General features: G+C 38.7%; 1 non-coding gene across 1 annotated transcript; it reads left to right on the plus strand.

Moving 5' to 3' along the window:
- The first annotated feature begins 253 nt into the window (after positions 1–253).
- Positions 254–370, plus strand: LOC138398463 (U5 spliceosomal RNA). Its single transcript, XR_011235955.1, has one exon. It is a non-coding gene; the product is annotated as a U5 spliceosomal RNA (small nuclear RNA).
- Positions 371–5,729: the final 5,359 nt, after the last annotated feature.

Consider the following 5,729-nt stretch of genomic DNA (forward strand, 5'->3'; position numbering starts at 1 on the left):
TGGAAGCAGCAACCAGCAGGATGGCAGGGGCAGAGGGGGTGCACAGCCTGGGGCGGCAGGTGCAGACGTAAGGTGAACGCTGGGCTGAGTGCCTGATGAGGCTGTTCTTCAGGTGGAGGTTGTACACCTAGCCCGGGGATAGGGGTGCGTGAGAGGTGGCAATTGCTATGATTCTATGGTTTGCCAATTTGGGATCCACAGTTTATGTCCCAGAGAGACAAGATCAACAATTTGTTTTTTAGCACCATATCAGCAACTCTGGTTTCTCTTCAAAATGAATAAATCTTTTGCCTTTTACTAAAGATTTCCATGGAGAGGAACAGTTATGAGTTGGTAACCAAATTTTTTGAGGTCTTGTTCAGGCAAGGCAAAGTAAAAAGAAAAAAAAAAAAACATGAAAAAACCCCAAACAACCCATATGACCATTATTTGCCAAGCGTGGGTAATGCATGTTAGAAGTCTGGTGAGTTCCAGTATTAATTAAGATAGAATAAGGGGATTGCATGGCTGGAAAAAATCACAAAAGAGAAGAACAATTTATGTGTCAGGCAGAGTAAATTCAACATTTGAAAAATATCATATTTACAAAAGGAACAGACTAGATAAAGGAGATTTTGAGGATTTCAGTTGCTTAACATAAACCACCAATCTGATGTGGCTACTAATGTAATCTTTGTTTATCCCATGCGTGGTGTCAAGATTATCGGAGGTCATAATTCTTCTGTAACCTGCACTGCTCAAGGCACATGTGGAGATTTATTTTTCTGTTCTGGATGCCATATGCTAAGAGATAATCATGGATAAAAATATCATGTCAAGAGCAGAGTGGCCAGGGAGGCAAAGAATATGTAAACAGTGTGCTATACATTTGCTGGCCATATAATTTATGGCCCAAATTAGGATACATTTGAGAGTGAAAGGGAGCTGTTAAGCAAAATTATCTAAAACTTGGAAATAAAGCAAGAGAATGACCATGACCGTATGTCTTTTTGAGTGTCATATTGGCACATTATTTATCAGGCTTTCCCAAAGATTATTTGATTCTCTAGAGGGATGTACTTTCGTTTGACTTCGCTCTTTGCTGTTTCATTAGAGCCCAAACATTGTGAAATGTACTTTGTAGATTTCTGCCTAGTAGAAATAACTCCAAAGGTTATTTTTCAGTTCCTCTTAGGGTACAAACCAGGTTATATTTAAACTAGCAAACTTATTATGACATTCTTTTTTTCTTGAAATACCTGTATATAAATAGCCAACCCTTCTACCATCTTAGTTGTTCCCTCATTAATTAAGTTGAATAAAATGTTTGACATATGTTCATTCTACATTTGTAGGAATGTCATATTTTAACTTTTTGAACTTTGTACTTTGACAAGGTGTTATTAATTATTATTCTGGGAAAACAAGGATGCATCAGCACTATCTCAGGAAGATCACTCTATGGTCACCCTAGGTATAAGAAATGTTTGAAGGAATTCAGATTATTTATCTTGGAGACAATAGACATAGAATGTTTGACAAGGGACTTGAGCAGCAAAATGTCATGTTTTTTGGGCACTTTGAAAACCTTCAGAGATAAGAATGCAGCCTGCATGTGGGTACCAGAAGAGATAGGAGGACAGTTGGCAGCAGCATCAGAGTTCTTTGGTATTGAAGCAGACCAAGAGTGAGGCCTCGTGCAGTCCTTTGGAGAGCAGGTCTACAGCAGCCCTGTCCCACTGGGATTCGGCCACCTGCCACAAGGAGAAGCTGGGACCTGGAGGATGATGTTGCTGAGGAAACTAGCTCTGCCAAAGAGAGTTAAAGGGGCCAAGCATCTTACCAATAGCTGCACAGGTTGGAATTCAGACCTGGGTTTCTAGGCTTCCAGGCTCGAGCTTGACCCACCACATCCTAGCTGAATTCTTCTCATTTCAACTTTACATAGTTGAGTTTTGTTAAGTGTGTCGATACTGTTACACAAACTTATGGGAGAGCATTGTTTTTAACTGTGTTAGGCCTCAACAGACTAGATGAAACCAAAATGGAGTCACTCATACTAAATGCCGCATAATCAAACTGAAACTTTAAGGAGGCAGACAGATACCAAAACAAGAGAGTCTTTTTTGTTTCTTTCCTGAAAGCAGGTAATTCCAGTCTACCAGAGTCAGTGTAATAAGTCTGTTTTAACCTTCACAAAAAAGTAAACTAAAGTAACCTGATGTTAACTAATCAGTTTTTTTCTATTGTTCTGTTTCCTTGTTCCCACCTTACAAAACCCACTATTCTACTACTGCCCACTGGGAACTCTCATCCTATGTGGTAGAATGGAGGCCGCCCTGATTTATGAATGGGAAACCAAAGCTAATTCAATCTTCAACTAAATTTGTTTTAATTTTGTCTTTTGGCAGTACTATGTTATACATTGCTTTCTATACTCACCAAATTTTATAAATATGTTTCCAAGCTTTGATGGAGTTGATATTCCTAATGACTAAATTTAATTAATCATGTTAAGGCATCCTAATGGATATAGCTATTATAAATAAGCAACATTTTTTAGCTTTGTTAAAGAAATTGCTTATAAGAATATGAAATATTATTATTGCTATAATATCAGAATATCTGAGAATATTGTCAGATATTCATATATTTTTATATATATGTGTACCTATATATGTGTAGGTGTGTATAGATATATTAGAACTATAAAGCACAGATCTTCAATGAAATGAGAGACTGGAAAGAGTGTTTTAGCGGCAGGTGTGATGTATTGGTCTAAACCACTTAAAGGTGCCCAGGGAGATATATCATTCCAACTTGTAACAGTCTTCAGTTTGACTTTAAGAGAAAACAATTAAAAATGGCTCAGTAAACTCTGAAAGGACTCCATTTTATGGCTGATTGCACTACTAAAATAAGAAACCATTGTCTGTGAAATCGTCTGATTGAATTCCTGATGGCATGGGTCAGTTTTATTGTTTTTTAAAAGAAAGCCACATCTAAGATGGGTGCTTCAAAATGGTTATTAAGCTCCCAAATATTTTTGCTTTTTTATACAGTGGCCTGGAAACATTTGAAAAGCCAATAAAACATTTGTGAACTCAGACTAATAACAAAATACATTAAAATCTTTGAAATAATAGATTAGTGTATTCTTAACTCGCTTGCTCTATGATCAACCAGAAATTACATCCTTAGCCTTTTTTGATATGTTCTTTTTAAATTATTATTTAAAAAATTCACTTCAGTTGTCTTAGTGCTTTAGGTTTGAGAAATACAGACAAAATCCTAAGCCCTACAACAGATGGGACAGACCTCCTCTTGGCCCAGAGAAACCCTAAAACTGAATTCTCAGCCATGGCGGATGGGAGGTCAGACATGCTTCATTATACCCTCTCCCTTGTTAACTGCCATTAGGCTTTCTTCCCTAAGGGTTAAATAGAAACCAGCTTTTTGAAAAAATTGTTTCACAGCTGATTTCAACCGCCTAGTGCTGTGCCTCCCTTTTTGCAGTTTTGGCACAACTGACCAGCATTCCTTCCTGGTAAGAGATCGCTGGCCACGGAGCGGTGCTGACCAGTCTACGGAGAATGTACGGTGAGCATTTTCATGTCCTCTGCTTCATTTTTTGACATCACAGGGCCAAGAACTCCACCCTCAGATCATGCTAATGCTGCCATTTTCTGCACATAGATGCCATGAAATATCATGAAGCTCAGCTGCGCACTCCCATGTTGCTCCTTTCATAAATATTAATGACTCCTCCTATAGTTTGTTAATATGTATATCTGGCCAATCTGCTCAGCATAATTCCTGCTCCCATTGCCTTTCCCTGTTAGTGTGTGCTCTCAGCTTCTGCCCAAGGCTATTGCTTCCCAGCCTGTCAGAATGGCCATCCTGCAGGCTGCAGCCTTCTACAAGAAATAAAGCTCTCCTTTCCAAATTTATAACCTTCTCATTTCTCAGTTGACAGGTTATACCCTTGCTTACTATGAGACTTGAAAGATATAAATTGCTTAAAGTATCAGTTCTCAAACTTTTTAAAAACTGCATCCTACTGTTACCACCTTTCAGTGGAAAATGAACTCATTGGTAATAGGGAATTGGTGAGGAACAAAATAGTGAAAGTGGTACAAAAATTCAGGCACAATGAATTTTTTAAAGTGTTTGTTCTTTGATGGAATTCATGGTGTACAACTGAAAGTATCTGGAATTGTAGATGAACTTCTGTAACGATAAAGAAAGTGTTAGGTAGATAGGATCTCCGGCTCTTCTCGGGACAGAGCAGGATTCCCTGCTTTGGTGCTGTCTCAGAGCAATTGCTCCACCTGGGAAGAAGGATAAGGGGGAGCACTCCATTTTGGTGTTGCCCCACCCTTAATCCTATCCCGAGTAACTGCTACACCTGGGGAAGGAGGGAATGCTTTATCACTCTGGGCATTCTCCAGCCCAGGCATGATAGGATTTAGAAAGTGACCTAGAGTAACCTAAGAGTAATTATTATGCCATTAGCTTGAATCTGCATCGTGGTTCAGCCACCCCCACCCCCAGGTGGGCTTTTGGAGAGGGAGCTCATATATGCAGATGAAATTTTGTGGACACCTATTGATCAGGTGGTAACATCTCACACCTCCCAGGAGCCCACACCTGGACTGTGCTAATAAAAGGAAACAATCTGAGAATTCAGAGACAGAGAGTGGATCAATCAGTGAGTCAGTGAGTCAGTCTTTCTCTCTTCATTCATGGAGAAAGACCCATTTTTTTCTACAATAAAGAGCTGCTTGTGTGAAACTGCTTCCTGCCTGGGGTGACTTTGTCCTATCAGCCCTGCTGGTGATTTTTTTCAAGATAAGAGTCTATGCTTGACACTTTGGTCATTCTTTGGCCAAGAGTGCACCAAGAACCAAGGACAGACTGCCACCCTGACGAAAGGACTTGCACTTTTGGATCTGTTTGCAGTCCATAAGGAAGACTTTCACCTACTAATGGTGGGTAGAATACTTTGCTTTTTGAATCACTAGTTTAAAACAACAGAAATGATCTGAGAGTCAGATTGTTTAGTACAGAAGACAAATGACTGAAGTGAGACAGGAAGGCAGTTTGTTGTCCCAGAGGCACAGTGGCAATTTGGGGGACACTGATGGGAAGCAAAGGATAAGAGACTACAAATGGAAACAGTGTTAAAGATTTGGCTTTTAAACACTGATGGACTTGAATGGTTTTCTTTCTGTCCTGTGATGGCTTATCTGTGTGTGGGTGTTTGGTGGTGGTGATGGTAGGGGACTAGGCACTGGAAAGAGGAAGATAGAAAAAGAGCTGATAAGAGGATAAGGTATCTCCAGGGAGACAATCAGACCATTTGCCAATAATAGTCATATTGTCCTCTTTTTAAATAGGTATTTGTGCCTTTAGTTTTTTTTTTTGTTATCTTATTTAAGAGGTAAATATTAATAACTGTAGAATGAGCAATTTTCTTCTAATCCCTGATAAGAAAACGTATCTGAGGTTACACTATTAAGTGAAAAAAAAACTGTTTTTGGTATAAGGTAAATATTCCTTATCAAATGAAAGAATTACTGTTTATGCAATCATTTGATAATTATTTCTTGAATTCTTCCAACGTTGTGGCATTCTGCTAGGTGCTTGAAATATCCTTCTGGATCTAATTTACTAAGAGATTTTAAATTTTTTTTAAATAAGGACTGACTGTTGAGTTTTATCAAATATCTTTTCAGTACTTGTTCAGA

The sequence above is a fragment of the Eulemur rufifrons genome, chromosome 17, assembly GCF_041146395.1.
Source record: "Eulemur rufifrons isolate Redbay chromosome 17, OSU_ERuf_1, whole genome shotgun sequence".
NCBI lineage: Eukaryota > Metazoa > Chordata > Mammalia > Primates > Lemuridae > Eulemur > Eulemur rufifrons.